The sequence below is a fragment of the Phoca vitulina genome, unplaced genomic scaffold (genome assembly GCF_004348235.1).
Source record: "Phoca vitulina isolate PV1807 unplaced genomic scaffold, GSC_HSeal_1.0 scaffold10, whole genome shotgun sequence".
Lineage (NCBI taxonomy): Eukaryota > Metazoa > Chordata > Mammalia > Carnivora > Phocidae > Phoca > Phoca vitulina.
In genome coordinates, this window is record NW_022589713.1 from 38,785,942 (window position 1) to 38,801,945 (window position 16,004).

A 16,004-nucleotide genomic window follows, 5' to 3' on the forward strand; every position below is an offset into this window, starting at 1 on the left:
CCAACCTTACCTCTTAGCATCTCTCACTTTGCACTATTTCAACATCAGTAAACTTACCTCACGTCACTACAATTGCCCTGTCATCTTTTGCCTCCAGGCTTTTATACCTGCTGCCACATCTGCCTGGAATAATCTCCCTTCCCCATCACTCTCTTACCTAGGTAACCCCTCTACACCTGGTCAGGCACCAGTCTACATGCCAGTTTGTCTAGGAAGCCCTTCCTGATTCCTTTCACATTAGACCAGATGGCTTTCTGAATTTTTCAAATAGGATCCTATACTTAGTCCTTATATAATCAATCCACAATGTATTACATCTTTTTTTATTAAAGATATTTATTTATTTATTTATTTATTTGAAAGAGAGCAGAGCAAGTGAGAGAGAATACAAGTGGGGGGAAGGGCAGAGGCAGAGGGAGAAGCAGGCAGCCCACTGAGCAGGGAGCCCAATGCAAGACCCCAGGATCATGACGTGAGCTGAAGGTAGACGCTTAACCGACTGAGCCACCCAGGCCCCCACAATTACATCTTTAAATTGTTGTCCTCCCCTCCAACTAGACTGTAAACTCCTTGCAAACAAGGACTATATTGTATTTACCACTCTATATTTGCCACTATAAATTGAATGGGTACAAGAACAGACACGCAAGGTAGGGAAGATTTTTGAAGGAAAGATAGTGCTGAAATCAATACATAGCTAGAGATAAACTGTTTATCTCTGTATTGAATATCTATACACATATTGTTCATGGTTACTCATGGTTAAGCCTTTAAATTATATAAAAATAATTATGTAAGCTTTGCGCAGTGGCAGTATCGTAGCCAATGAGGTTTATCCGAGGCACGATTATTGCTAATTGAAAAATAATTATGTAGAAATAATAAGACACCTACTAAAAATCTTGGCAGGACAAAGGGAAAAAGACCTGTTATTTAAGTTGTTTCTCTCTCTTTTTTTTTAATATTAATTAATTTATTTATTTGAGAGAGAGAGAGCAAGAGAGAGAGAGAGTGAGCAGGGAGAGGAACAGAGGGAGAGAATCTTTCAAGCAGACTCTGCTGAGCTGGGAGCCCGAAGTGGGCAGATCCCACGACCCTGAGCCGAAATCAAGAGTTGGACGCTCAACTGACTGAGCCATCCAGATGCCCCTTAAGTTGTTTTTCAAAAAACATATGCATTTAGTATTGCAAACTATCTGTCTTTTTTGAGTACTTGGATGGAAAGGGGTTCCATAGGATGAATACTAGGACCATACTCTCAAGAGAAGCATAGCATATTTTATAACTTTTTACAAAGAGTTAGGACTATGTCTTCTTTTATTCAATTTCCCTAAAAGTTTTCTCTGCAATTAATTAATCTCCCAATGACATCAGGAAGTGAGAGAGCCTGGGTGGTGAAGTAAATGATGTGACAGCGATCTAAGCACCATGTTCTGAGGCTGTTACCTTGGCTAGGTTATTGTGACTCTGCCGAAGAGGCTGCTGGGATGTGTAGATAGAACTCGCAAGTCATATGTTCCCTCTGGTCAGTGAGTTATTCACAGCCTGTTATGTGCAGGGCATTTCCCAAGGTCCATTGAGAACCACACATCATCTTTTCTTCATTATCTTTAGGAAGTAAGCTGACAAGGCCGGCTTGCTTGGCTTAAACTTCACCACCATCCCTGCCCACATGCTCGCACAGTTTAATAGCATACCATATCATGCAATACTATTAGCGAGGAGAGTACTTCTCATCAGGAGTGCCATCGGGCAGAGCTTGTCTAGAATTTGGAGACTTGATTTGTATTCTCTTTTTGTCTTACTACCAGCTGAACAATTACATGAGCATACAACATTCATCTAAAAAAAGTAAAGAATAGCATTATTTGTTATCTACCTGTTTAGGATGCCATAAAGGCAAATTGTATTCTTCTTATAAACTGCCCTCTGCTTCCTGGGCACAGGTGCTTATCATCATGAAAGAGGTTCATTCATTCAGTCTTTAACTAATTCAGCAAATTTCTACTAATTGCTAGCTATGTTTAAGCTGCTGTGATAGGTGCTGGGAATAAAAAGTGATTAGAGCAAAGATCCAGGCCATGCGGACCGTAGAGCTGAATGGGGAGACAAAGGGAAGGAAATAATCATAGCAGTGTGCTAACTGCTAAGTGCACCATTTCTAACTTCAGGCATTTCTGCTTTAGGTGCATTTCTATCATACAGGCCCTTTGAGTAAGTGCAATAGAAAATTTAGATCAGAAATGTGCTAATGCGAAGCAAGAATCCAGAATTGAAAGAACCATGGAATCACAGGGCTCGAGGGGGCATTAAAACGCATTAAGTGAAAAGGATTTTCTAAAGGTTGAGTTCCATCTGAAATCAAAGTGCCAAGTGGTCCACTAGCTTAGCTTGAGCATTTCTAATGAGATGAACTCGCTGCGTCTTGATAGATGTCATGTCACTGTTGATAAACTCTCGTTGTTTATGAGGTATTTTCTTATAACAAGTCAAAATACATTTTGCTATACAGAGCAAAACTAATTCTTTAGGCTAACAGCCTCACAAATGTAACAAGGTAATTGTCAGAGCCTTTGGGTCTTTTCTCCAGGCTAAATAAAATCAATATACTATTGGTAGAAGACGGTTTACTGTCCCAAAGTCTTTTCTGAATATACATAATAGAACAGGATTTTTCAATGTGTCAATTAGAATCAGGGGCTGCTGAGATCAGTCTGGTGGGTAAAAATTAGAATAGAATAAAATACAATGTGTCAGGATCTTTTAAACATAGTAACCATAAGTATTGTTTCATGAAAGTTTTGTTTGCAGGTGTGTGTACATATCTGTGTATCTGCATCTATAGATCTGTGTTTGTATAAATTCTGAATCCCAGATTAAAATGATTTCCTAATGTAAATCACAATAAATAAAATACCACCGATATATCCTCACAGGAGACTTCGCATGCCTTAAATAAATGTTTTTTGAATGTATGCTTAATAATCACCTGGAGGGTTTGTTAAAAAGATGGTTATATCCCTTTTCCTTCCTACCCATTGTCCAGATTCTGATTCAGAGCATCTGGTGTGGGATAAACTACATCACAATTTTAATAAGAATTGCATTTTTAATAAGCCCCTGGGTTCTGCCACTTCTGATCTGTGGAGCCCAATCTGAGGTCACCACTGCCCTAGGTGACGCATGACTAACTTACATAAAAGCAGAGTGAGGACCTGGGTGTCCATCTACATAGTAAATGTTTGATGATGCTTAATTTAGTTAGTAATGCTTAATTTCTTTTATATTTTTAAGTCAAATTAAATACAAATAGAAAGTTTTAATAATTTCTACTCACACCCCACATTGGAGACAGTTGGTGAATTGGGAATAGTGCTTGAAGGGGAGGTCAGGGTTAGAGACATAAACTCTAGAAGGAATTACAGAAGCAGTATCTGATTCCCAGGAGTTAACTCATTTATACTGGCTGATCTCTGAGAGCGCCTGACCCACCTTAGTTTCCGAATACATGGTCCCTCAATGGTCCCGTCAACCAGTGAAAGACAAAACTGCAAGCTGCAAAATAAAACATGTGCATTTATTTGGGATTCTAGGGATTGCACTCCAGGAGACACAGATTTGACAATAATCAAAAGTGTGTTCCAGAGAGACAAAGGAGGTTAGAATTTTTATAGCGGAAAGAGGGAATTTGCGTAGGTTGCTTGAAGAAAAGGTGATTGGTGCTGGTATAGCTACAGTTCCATTAATCTGTATGTGATTGGTTGCTAGGGTAATGTTAGGCAGATAATCCATTTATGTCCATATAGCAGATGCCTTGGCTTTTAGCTGAGTTCAGCAAAAATTCCAAGAATTTGAGATAGAAGATGTGCATAAACCCCACCTCCTCAATTTCCTCCTGGCTTCACTTTCAATATCTCTCTTAACAGTGGTTATTCCATTTTATTCTCTGTGCTGTCAAGTCCTTAATTCATCTGCGAGAGAACTTATCCTCGGTGGTCTCAGTTTTCTTTTATGATCTCACCATCAGTTTTTCTCACTTCTCCAGTCCAAAGTTGATTTTCCCTAACAGAGAAGCCCAATGCAAACTAGACCAGAAATTGTGTAAAATATTGACCATTTCCAATGGACACCTGAAGTTTCAAGCAGATTTCCCGCCTTGATTTCCTCATTGTGTTGCCGTTGTTTCTCTGTAACATTTGGTTCTCTCTTCTTCCTTTCATGGGCTCCTTGTTTTATCTGAGAATTATCTGAAGGCCCCTTTTGAGAACACCTTCATGTATAGTATGCTTGTGGTTTTCTGGGATGCCCCTACCCTCTAAAGCTGTCTCTGCCTTCAGAGAGGTATGCTTCACAGCACACCCATTCCTTTCTCTTTACTGTCTTCTCATCTTCCTTCCTGAAATCCAAAACCTCACTTGGCTTTACCTTTCCAGATCTTCAGCAGCCTTCCCATGCCATAGTTCCTCTCTCCAGGACACTTCTGTTATGCAGACAGTAACAGCAGTAACAATAACAACAAAATGGGTCCCTAGTTTCACACAATTCCAAAAGTGTTAGCAAGCTCTAACAGTTGCAGAAAGAAGCTTTGATACACAAGGATTTGGAAGGCACACATCTCTGTTATATTGCAACATTGTGTAGGAGAAGCTTTTGAGATATGTATATAGAAGTAGGAAATGGTGCTCTACTCTGTGAAATATTTGTGGAACCTTAGTATTTGGGTTTGCAACAACAGGAAGCTTAAACCGGAGTCTACACTTTGGAGTTCCAATCTGCCACGTATTAGCCTTGTGAAGTTTGGGCAAATTAATATTCTGAGTCTCTCTTTCTTTCTCTTGAAAATGGAGTAATAATGCATGATGAGACTGGGTGACTAAAGGGCATGATAAAATGTAAAGAATTACACTCCAGGAAGATTCTGTCCTAATTACCACTGTTAATCTGATTTCTGAAGTACAGCTTCATTTGTTCAGTTAAATCCTATTTCTCTACGGATCCTTTCTCAATGGTGTTTTAACAGCAACTTCAGATTGTGTGCCTCCTTTTGAGAGAGGTTGTCTTCAAACTATGCTATTTATTCCTTTAATTTTGTTGTTAATTCCAAATAAAACTCTGGCTACTTTTGTGCTCTTACACTGTCATATATCACCTCCTAATTGGATGGCATATCCTGTTCTCATTTATTTCTGTTGCCCATTCATTAAGCTTTCTGGGCAGCCTAGACCCAGGCTGACACTTTTTGACACTTGCCTGGCTTCAGCCATATATCTGCTGTATCTCACTTTTCTTGATTGCTTCTTAAATGTCATTGCTAGGATAATGCCTCTTGTTCTGCTTTTCCCAATGTCACCCAGCCCTTAGAATGGATACAACACCTACTTCACCCCTGCTTCTCCTGTTTTAGCAGTATCAATAAAGTTGTTTTTGATGCTGTGCCAAAATGTATAATCATAGGTTGCTACCACAGCTAAGTTGTTGAGAATGATGAATCCATAAACTACAAGGATGGATTTTACTGATAAGAGCTCTTTGCTTATTGCTTTTGCTTAGAAACAAAATCCTTGAGAAAACTAAGACTCAAATTTCAAAATGAAACCTTTTTTTTTTTTTCTGATAGCTACAGACTTTTAGATACAGATTCAACAAATTTTTAGTGCTTATTATGTGACTGTGCTGTGTTAGGTGTTGGGATATCAAAGGACACCAGTAGAGATGATGATGGTGTCCTTATGAATCTTTAAGTCTAATGAAGAGAGGGGGACATGAAACTACTAGAAGCTCTGGAAGAAAAACAGAGTATTCTGAGAGTTCACGTTCAAGGATTTGATTTAAGCTGGAGAGGGGGGTAACCTCAGAGAAGGGCCTCCATGACAGAGTGATATTTAGGTGATATGTGTCTACAGAGTGTCTATGTGGTACCAAGCGCACATGTATTACTATTTAACCTGCTTTTAGGTAAATGTTTGGGCATTATCCATGCTCAGATGAAGAGCCATCGAGCCTATGTACCTATATCAATATAACTTGAGACTGGCAAAGCAAACTGGTGAATATGCCACTTCTCCACAGCCCTGCCCTCCTGGGAAAGCCTTTCACACATTGAGCTTAACTGTGCATGAATCTAGCTTTTGAGATGGTTGGGGTAATATGCTGAAATTCAGAGCCACAGGTGTGGTTCCTGAACCATTGTTCATAGACAGGTTCTGTTTCTTGCCAGGCCTAGAATCTCACCATTGCACCCTTTCCAGCAGAGCCTAGTCCTGTCACCATGATTCTCTTGAGGTCCTCTGGTTATCAAAAGATTACACACCCACTTGTCAAAATAGCAAAATTCCAAGATCATATGTCCATGGTTAGTTAAACAATGTGGAAGTAGAAATGTTCTTCATTCACGCAGGGGCTCTAGGTCACAAGGACTGGAACACCTAGTCGTAGTCCAGGGTAATGTGGGTGGAGTGGGCACCCTCATTACTTAGAAATCTTCTGTGGTTGGCACTGCGGACTCTATGTAGCTCATCCTCTTTTATTCCCTAACCTATCCCCCAAAATGTTCTTTTATTTACACACTACATTACACCATGTTTTGAAACTTAAGACAAACAAAGTAAATAGAGTGTTTCCTGTTGCCTTATGTATTCTTAGGTGACAGGATGCTGCCCCACTTTACATTCCACATATCCAAGTACAGTTCAGAATTGACAGCCAGCCTGATCTCCTCATTGACCAGTGAAACATTTTCTACATAATGTATAATTGAGTCTTGGAGGCCTTCAAAATCTGTAGTGATCTTATTGCTTCTTGGACACTTACAGCTCTTAAATAACTTGTGTGAAAATGGACCACAATTGAGGAGGAAATCAGCCTAACCACTACCCGAGGCTCTAAGGGTTTCTAAATTATAAAGAAACATAAAAAGATGAAGAAAACTGAGTAAGTCTGTGGTTATAGCCAGAGAGGATGGGAGGTAAGAGGTGAAGCCCTGAGGGGGTGAGAAACAATGGATGGTCTCTAAGTGCCCTTCTAAGGTGGGTGAATGGGCAACTGCAGGGTGTTTGTTTGGGCTCAAGACTGTCAGAAGAAGCATTTGCTCAAGATGGTAGATCTAGTTCAGGCTGAAGGTCACTCTCCTCTGCGTCCCAGCACCGCCAGCCTCTCTTGAGTTTGTAGAAGACCAGATTATCAGCCTGACTAGGCTTTCCAATGAATTGTTGAAGCCATGGTTACCCCTCAGCAGAACTAGAAGCAATTTAAAGCCAGGACCCTGGCCTGAGACTTTATTGTGTGTGTGTCTGTGTATCTTCTATGGCACCGTTAATGGGTACCAGTTCTTTATGACTGATCCACAGGCTCTTGATGAACATCACAGGTGGAATGTTGTTCATCAGGTAAAAAAATGAATATACACATCTCAGATTCAGCTTAAGTGCCACTTCCTCTGGAAAGCCTAAGACACTCATCTCCCTCAGTTCATCCCCAACCCATCCCTAACTCCCAGAATAGATGTACCCACGCCTGCCTGGTTGCCTTATGATACATCATTTTGTGTACTTCGGTCTTAGCCACATGGTACCACCAACACCATATTGGACTGATTTATTTTCATGTCTGTGATCCTGCTTTAGTCAGTAAGCACTTCGGGGACAGAATTCACATCTGATTCATCTCTGTATTCCCAGGACAATAATAGAAGAAGCCAGACATATAGTTATAAAATACATAGATTAATACGATGATGATAAACACTTTCATTTACCTATCTAGTGCCATTTCATTTCTCTACAAGATCAATGAAAATAACACACAGGGTTTTAAAGATAGGGAGTGAAAAATGTAAATCTGGCTGTTTCTTTTTCCTACCTTCTGAAAAGCCACAGCCAAGGTCACGTGAATAAAAGACATAAATGTCAGCAAAAGGATTTGTTGGTGTTAACCACGCCGGCTTCTTGGTATAAAGCTTGAGCATTAGTAGTTAGGCAATACATTTTAATGACTGTTTCTAATGTACAAGTGTATACTTAGAGACGGGAACACTGTAATACTTAAATAATTAATAATAAATAATTAACATGTTCCACCAGAGAAATGGCTTCTATTATTTTTGGCCTATTGGGTGGTCTCCATTTATCTTTTTAAACAGCTTTATGATTTGGAATCAAAATAGAGGGGAATGTGCATTTCCTCTGAAACTTTGTTTTTCCTTGCATATTTGGTGAGCCCCCTGAGCCTGGAGGCCTTTCAGAAACATACACTTTGTATTTATAGGCTTAGGTATCTATATGGCAAAAAAAAAAAAAAAAAAAAAAAATCTCTTTAACTGAAATATTTTATGTAAGGTCCTAAAAAAATACATTTTCAAAGACAGAAGTCATTGCTATTCAGAGTATTTATTCCAAAGCAACTAGTTCATACTACTCACTCTTTAAAGTTAAGTTTCCCTAAGAATTCTTTCAGCCATTCAGATTTTGAAATCACTTGAAGGGTGGTTTACATATATGCTTTGTTATTTTATTTCTTAAATTCCGTACCAATTTGGGTCTGGGCATATTATGGTGGAATTGCCTAGGAGAAAAAGATTTGGTCATTTTGGTTTGCCCTGGGCCATCTAAACAGCTGTGTAAGCAGCAAGCCCTGGAAACACTGGGCTCACGACTTTTGGATATAATTCAAGAATCAGCGTGACTTCGCCACAGGACCTCACTCACTGCCTCTAACTGTTCCTTTGTGGTCATTCTGGAAGTCAGAATTCAATATGAATGCCTCTTGAGAAATACTTTTAATGAACTATAAAAATCAGTAGTCTGAAGAGAAGGCCATTTCTGATACAGCGATTATACTCATTTCTGCACACCAATGCCAATTAAGGACTACAGATATGTCACAAGAAGGAGACACAACACTATTATTGCAACTACAGCTGAATTATGGCAGCTGACAGAACACATACCTGCAAGTTGGTGATTTCTCTTGAAAAGCAGAGGTCAGCCTCCTACATTTCACATTCTCCTTTCAAGTGCCCCTTCCATGAACTCTCCAGAATACTTTAATTTTAGATAATTGTTTTGATTTCACTGACCTAGTCACTGTTTTATTATCTTTTTTTTTTTTTTTTTGGCCTCCTTTTGGAAAATTAAATATTTAAGACTATTTTTTTTTTAGATTATGCATTTGCACAGCTTTTGAATTCTATTGAAATAAAATTGCTCTTAATGAAACATCTGAAAACATGAACAAACAGTGAATAAGCAGAGTTTTCTAGAATAATGATGCTATTGTTAAGTGATTGAATACTTGGGAGATTAATATCATGGTGTACTGGCATGTTGGTTAATTCTAGCCATAATTTAACAGTAAAACCTACTTAAGAAAGCAGGAGGCTGAACAGCTTGTCAAACACAAGGCACACACATGGAGCTCAGCACAATAACAAATTAAGCACTGTTTATGTATAGACATGGTTGGTCTTATTTTGTTTTTCTTAATCTGTGATTTAGGTAATAATTGCACTGTAATTTTAACTCTGTGCAGTCTGAATGTTCGCTTAATTGTTTTATTACCATTGTATTTACTGATACTAATACAGGGTGCCAGTGAAATTTGGCTCTGTGTCCCTAAATCTTTATTTACATAAGACTGGCATTGATTTAGACTTGATAACACATATCCCATTTCCACTAGATTACTCTGAAATTGTTTGACCAAAGGCTATGGGGACATTTTAGGCCAAGTGAAAACGTATAATTAAATTTCTGAAGAGTTCTCACATTCTCTAAGCCAGGCTTTTCTTTCTCTTGCATATTTTACAGAATTCCCTAGATGAGACCAAAGTGCCTTTTACTCAAATTCTGGCATACTGTGCACTGTCTGCATGTATTAATGATAGACCATGAGAACGTATTAGCTGAGAGCTAAACAAATTCTTGCAAGAGGAGAAGAAAACAGGAGCCTCCCGTAAAGTTCCAACCTATCTTTCAGCTAGTCAACTTTGGCAAATGCAGAGTCTTATTAACTTGAAAGTTATCTTGACTTTTTTTTTTTTAAGATTTTATTTATTTATTAGAGAGAGAGTGATAGCGAGAGCAGGAACACAAGCAGGGGGAGTGGGAGAGGGAGAAGCAGGCTTCCCGCCGAGCAGGGAGCCCGATGTGGGGCTCGATCCCAGGACCCCGGGATCATGACCTGAGCCGAAGGCAGACGCTTAACGACTGAGCCACCCAGGCGCCCCTATCTTGACTCTTAATACAAAGTTAATTTCTTCTAGCTCTTAGGTTCAGCAAGAATGCACAGAATTGCATGCCTTCTGTGTGTCTATGTGTCATAAAACAGTGGGTTTATGGCAGCGGTGTGCATACGAAATCCCTGGGGATTTGCTAAAATGTAGATTCTAAATCAGTAGGTCTGAGGTAGGGCTTCAAATTCTGCATTTGTAAGAAGCTCAAGGTGATGACTCTTCTGTGGCTCTGTAGACTGCACTTTGAAGAGCAAGGTCATAAAACATGAGAAGTAAACATGTAACATCTTTTGTAGGTGGAAGAACTGGGCTTCAGAAAACATGTACAGATAGGCTATTATTAACTTAAGGAACTGACAGTTTATTAGGACTTTTATCAGGGTAGAGGAATAAATAAAGTTTAACTTCTTTGCCTTTTAAGTAAACTTCAACCTCTCAAGGAATGCTATTAGTCCTTTCAGCTGTTTTTTTTTTTCCTCTACATTAATGTGGTGTCATATATGTATAATACAGAAATATATACGACAGTCGCAGTGATCTCAGGGTCATGATAGATTCCATAAATTCAGTTGCTTTTGTGGTTTTACAATGAATTTATGAGTCTGCCAGCCGTCCACATGCTACATTGTTGATGTTCTTGAAATTTTCCATCCTTCGTCAAGGAATGGTAAACCAGAAGATCTTCACGTCCTCCGACTTCTGTGGTGGTGGATCCCCCAGAAGGCTTGTGGCTTGATAGAACTTAGGCTTGTTTAGATAACCATACACAATACCCATATGTTACCTTCCTAAAGCCTCAACTTTTTATATAGACATTGCACTTGGGAAACCACCATGGGATGTATCCTAATCTGGAATAAGTTAAGTGGCTGATCCTGAGGACTCAGTACAATACAGTAGGTCTGTAAGACTTGGGTTTTGGGGCTTTCCAGTGTAGACAGTACTATGATTTCTTATGTCGTATATCAGAAATGACTCGAATTAAGAGAAACATTTATTTTAACTCTTAATTTTGTCTCTATGGCAACAGCAGGAAACATAGTTTTGTTTTGACTGTTAAATGCTGATTATTTGAATTATTTCAATAATTATTTGTTTAACTAGTTTATTTTGTATGGAGTCAGTTTTCTGGGCTAGAACAGTCTTCTCCAGACCTAATGTAAATTGCCTCAAGTTGACCGAAATCTTGTGGAGGCAGAACCTTGTAAGGAACAAGTATTTGGAAACAGGGTGTTCTCTAGATAATGTTATTTTTCAGCTGCTATTCTTGCCTGTATATATTTAAAGTTACACATACATATACAGTTTCAACATTCTGCTTCAAAGCATGGTAAATTATAGAGACATAACAGGACATAATATTACCAACATTTACCTTTTCTAAAAAATCAGACCGTATACTGGAACTAGCTCGCAACTCAATGAAGTTACAGCGTATTGATTCTCAGAAATAGCAGAGAGGTATGCCTGGAAACTTTGCCTAATTTACATTTGCCTATCAAGTTTCATTAATGCATTGTTTCCTAACCTGTAAAACTTGGAAACCTTACAAAGGATGATGGTATTTTATTCTCAGTTGTTTAGGAAATGTTATAGAAGTCTGCAACATTAAACGTTGGAAAGGTTGTGAAGAACCTTGTATTCTGCCGGTGATCCACCACTTTGAGAAACAACACGTGTTCTGCATGCCTCCTCCACCCCCTCCTGAACATAGAGCCTCGCAAAACTCTTGCACATTTGCACTAGCAAATAGATATGAAACTAGTAATAACAGCAATGTTTATAATGGGAAAAATAAAGAGATGTGTATGGATCAAACTAAGTGAAAATAGGACCACTGTAAAGAAATGATGAATTATTTATTCAAAGGAACATCATAACCCAGTGAAAATAAAAGAATCACAGTCTCTTGCATCAACATGGTTGAATTCATGATTTAAAATGAGAAAAATAAAATAAAATATTAAGTGAAAACAAGCAAGTTGCAGTAAAATATGTAAACTACGATTCATTTAAGTAAAGTTCTAACCTGAACAAACCTAAACAATATCTATCATATATGTATGATAAAACAATAGAGAAAAGCAAGGGATATTTTATTACAGAATATAGGGTAATGATTATCTGTGGAGGGAGGTGTAGGAAATGGGGTTAGAGAGAGGCAAGCAAGATATTTCACAATTAAAACTAGTAATTTCTTAAGCATATGATGTGTATTCATCTAAAGTTTTACATCTTTTACATATGTCATAAATAATCTTTCCCATATTCAATATTCATTTGTATACTTATTAATATATTTACCTAAATTCATATATAATTTAATGATCATATATACAATTTTATATAATATAATATGTAATTACAATTAAAATAAACATATCTATTATTTTTAATTTGAGTTCTAATAAATTCAGTATCCTGAATTATAATAAATTATAATGCAAATAAAACAAGACAGGGTTTGGATATATACACTAAAATCTAAAAATAAAAAAATCCATGACTAACCACAGCTTTTACTTTTTGAGTACAATATGAAAAATGATAGTGATGCATATATTAAGTTTTTAAAACGTCTGTTTGTTTTTTAAAATGCAATTTGGTGGTAAATTCTTTAAAATCCTATTATACTGCCATATAATAGGAAGTTGAAGTTTCATAGTTCCTCAAAGATTCCTCCGAGTATTTCAAAGACACGTCACTTATGTGCAGTGAATGAATTCTCTCAGTGTATCAACAGCCTTAAATAGAAATACTACTTATTTCCCAAACAAGAGTAAATCTTTTCTTAGTGACCCCACTGTTGAGGCTGTAGGAAGAGACCTCTCTACAAGCACACATACACAGAGACACACAAACATACAGATCTCAATGCTTTCTCATGTTATTTTTTGAGAACCATGTAATTTCTAAGAGGAAACAATGAATGTTAGCTCCAAAGATACTTGTAGCAATATTAATTCTTTTTTTTTTTTAAAGTATGTTTCTATTTCTTTCTTTTTTTTTTTTTTTAAAGATTTTATTTATTTATTTGACAGAGAGAGACACAGCGAGAGAGGGAACACAAGCAGGGGGAGTGGGAGAGGGAGAAGCAGGCTTCCCGCTGAGCAGGGAGCCCGATGTGGGGCTCGATCCCAGGACCCTGGGACCACGACCCGAGCCGAAGGCAGCCGCTTAACAACTGAGCCACCCAGGTGCCCCAATATTAATTCTAAAACAGGCAACAGACACATACATGGGTAGGTGTCAGTTGCCCACACCTTTATTCTTTGGAAGTTGCTTGTTATGCTAACATATAGTGGACTGATGATATATATACATGAAACAAAAACAAGAGAATAGAAATGCAGTACATGAGCTGTCACCTTTACATTCCTGAGGATAGTCTTTGGTACTTGGTAACTTATTCTTAATAATTTCTTAACTAATGAAGAAATAAGCTAATGAGTTAATTAATTGCTGAGTTAGTGATAATAAAGATGCCCTTTTAAGTATGTACTTTATAAACCACCCAGTGAGGATCACTACTTTTTTCATACCTGCTTGTCTGTGTGTGGCTTACGTTGTTAACATTTTCTAACAGTAGTGAAAGGATTTTTGTGTTAAATACATTGATTTTGGCACTGCTTATTCTTAAAAAAGTCATATAGAAAGTCCATAAAAGCCTTAGTACTGGATACAAGATTATATACGTGGTATGACTATCTGAAACACATAAATAAGAACAAACATATGTAGAAAAGGAAATTAACCAACATAGTAAGTGTTTGTGTGGTGATATTATGAATAATTTCATCTTCCTATTTTTTTCCTACATTTTCCAAATCTGACTTTATGAGATATATTACCTCTATAATGGAGAAAATAATCAACTTATTAAAATGTCAGTACTCAGGTGAGGAGTGGGCTAAAGACTATTAATAGAATTTCAATTTTATGGGCATGAAATGTAGTTTTTCATTACATTTAGTGTTAAGGAAAGCAGAACCATTATGCTCTCATGCATATGAAAAATATATGCCATTTATCTAAACGTATCAACTTTTACTTTGGCTTACCAGTGGTTAACTTTTAAGACAAGTGAACAAGAGGCCTCCTCCTGAGCAGAATATGTTATATCTTGTCTGTATAGATACATCTAGGTGAATTCCTATTGTGTAATACACATCTGTAACCGTAGCACATGTGGGGAACAGCTGAATTTTTCTTACATTTTCCTTTTAGCCCATGACCTTCTCAAGTGTCATAGGTGTGTTCTTTTTCATGCAAAACAATTCCCCAGTGGAATGAAAGGAATGCACTCAGGAATGTATGTCTGTGTGTACCTGCAGTAATAGTGGGCAGGGTTAAGGCAAATGAACCAGAAGTCACTGAGTTAAACAAATTTTGTAATCTATGCAATTTATTAATTATGCTTTTTGGAATCTATTTATAAAATCAGCCTGAATTTTCTGACCATTAAATAATTGAAAGATTGATCATTACCCCAGCAACTACTGTTTTTGAGTATCTACTATAAGCTTTTCATTAAGCCAGAGTGCTTAACAGGCGTTCTTTTATTAAGTCTCCCCGCCCACCTGGTGTGATAGTTATATGTATTTTACACATAATTTAAAAAGTACTATGGGTAATACAGAGAATTTATAAAGCAAATAATCATCACATAGGTAATTGGACTTCACCATTGATTTATGTTATTATGAATTATTTGAATATCCATTGGACAGTGGGCATCCTGCTATTGATCCAAGGACTGGATCCTTTGGGGTGCCACAGAGCAGCTTTATCCAGTATACCTCTCACAATTTAATGTAGAGATTGATGTGTTGACAAAAAAATGACTGTGTTCTTATCCACTTAGGTACTTTGTTTTGTAAGTGTTTAGAATCAAGGATAAGAGAATTACTTTAAATTAAAGTTGGGCTTGATTCTCATCTTTTCTGCTTTTTGTCTGTGTGAGCTTTAAAAAAAAAAAAAAATTCCCTTCATGGGACTGCTTCTTTCTACATTATATGGTTTAGTCTATTTTTCCCATTGTGAGTTCTGATCTTTTTTTTTTTTTTTTTTTTTTTAATGAAGCAGTGGCAGTCTTGTATTATTTAATCACAGAGATGCATTTTTAAATGTGATGAAGCTCAGAAAGATTCCACAGACAGCTCAAGACTATCATTCTTTTACAGACAAACCTCCCTGGGAAATGTCATTGAGTTCCTTGCATTAGGCTCTTCCTCATACCAATAGTAAAAACTGTGCATCCATTAAAAAGCTTAGAGCAGCTCCTATTGTATATGAAATTTGTCTTTCGGTATTTTATGTCACTTTCTTTCTTGAGTCTCTTTGTAGATTTAAAATAATATAATGCCATAAAACACTTTACAGTAAAGACTTCAAAGCTATGTCTTAGTTTGGCTCCTGAGTGATGTTATAGCTCACTGTCTTTTTGAATGAGATGCAGTGAATGTGCCAAATATAAGATATAAAAAGGGATGTACCATCATCAGTAGGATATACACTTTGCTGTGTTGCAAAGTGGGAGATATATCTCTGCCTAGATATACTTGATTCTCATTGCCATCCTGATTGTCTTGTCTGATGTTAGGGGTAAGATATAGAGTATCAACTCATTTATTCATCCATCTAACAAACACTTATTGAGTGAGTTCTGTATGTAAGGCCAGGGATATAAAATGAATAAGACCTATTCCCTACCCTTGAATAACTCATCCTCAGTATAAGGACAGGGAAAGTTACAATACAGAACTATACAATGCAT

General features: G+C 37.3%; 1 protein-coding gene and 1 pseudogene across 2 annotated transcripts in view; both read left to right on the forward strand.

The window, feature by feature from the left end:
• RBMS3 (RNA binding motif single stranded interacting protein 3) overlaps positions 1-16,004 on the forward strand; it is a 1,498,583-nt gene that overhangs the window by 973,621 nt on the left and 508,958 nt on the right. The gene's annotated exons all lie outside the window — the stretch shown is intronic.
• LOC116635341 lies at positions 797-973 on the forward strand (annotated as a pseudogene).